Source organism: Haplochromis burtoni, unplaced genomic scaffold (assembly GCF_018398535.1).
Source record: "Haplochromis burtoni strain Fernald_Lab_line unplaced genomic scaffold, NCSU_Asbu1 Contig_1859, whole genome shotgun sequence".
In the NCBI taxonomy this organism is placed as follows: domain Eukaryota; kingdom Metazoa; phylum Chordata; class Actinopteri; order Cichliformes; family Cichlidae; genus Haplochromis; species Haplochromis burtoni.
This window is the reverse complement of record NW_024584220.1, coordinates 7,725-8,952: the sequence shown is the minus strand read 5'-3', so window position 1 is coordinate 8,952 and position 1,228 is coordinate 7,725.

Sequence of the window (1,228 nt, the reverse complement as noted above, 5' to 3'; positions counted from 1 at the left end):
CAACAGTTACAGCTACTTTTATGGGCACAGAGATAAGCTGAGAGAGTGGGCAGGAATTCACCTCGTGTTCACTTCTGGTTAAGGACTCAATTTCTGTTTTGCTTCAGCTAACTCATTTCCTGTGGATGAATTTATGAAAAACTACAACTGAACTATAAAAGAGTTCATGTTTGTGGGAGACTTTACATCAATGAAGCTCAGCTTAAAATTAAAAGGGAAGTATTTTTAGTTATAGTTTTAACTCTTGCATTAAGAAGTGCAGGATTACGAACAGCTTCTGTGTTTGGTAATGATTTTGTGTGCTGGTGATTAGAGTGCACCAGCAGTTTATGACTGCGAAGTAGCAGAGGTGGCCTACTAGTTGATCACATCGATGACAGGAGGGAAATAAAAGTATGTTGTCTTGCTTGCTAATATTTTTTATCTCTGCAGTTATGTCATGTCTCTATGTCAGTTTGAACCCATCTAATATATGTATTTTTTTAGACTTCAAATGTAGAGTTACCTCAATGACCCAACAGCAAACGCTTGTGAGGGTAATTATTTTTTGGTGATGAAGCTTCTACCAAACAAAGCTAGCAGGCAAAGATGAGACGTGATGTGATGCTAGTAATGGTTTATGACAAAGTGAATTTCATATGTCAGCATACAGTGCATTCAGTCTTTATATGGTATGTGTGCATTTACTTTGCCTTATGGTAGACACTGTGAATAATGGCTGATTTAGATTTCTCTGGTGAATCTTCGTAAAGCCTATGATGTAACCTACATAAGTTTTTTGTAGGTTGTACAACAACCATAAGCATTTATGGTTGTGTGTGGTACATTATGTGTTCCTGTCCTGGTGTTTTATATGTGGCAGCAATCATGATGGAAACAAACAATCTTCATAGGGATCTTTATTTCCCTTTTTTTGTTCATTTGAATCCTAGGATTCTACTACAAACGTGTGTTCTTCCAGTTTGTATGTAACTATTTGGTAGATTTTCCAAGAAACCCCACCTTGCTGAGGTCAGAAGTTGTTATTTCTGTGTAAAAGGAAAGAAGCAGAAACCTCTTTGTGTCCTTCACAGCTCTTTGGTATCTGCTGTGCTGCTGCTTCACTCTCTCTCTTTACAGAAAGTTGTAGAAGTTTTCAGACGTGTCACTGCTGGATGTGAGGATGGGAGCCACTTTGCTCTGTGAGCTGGGCCTATTCTGTGAGTACATCACTGACTCCTATTGTTTG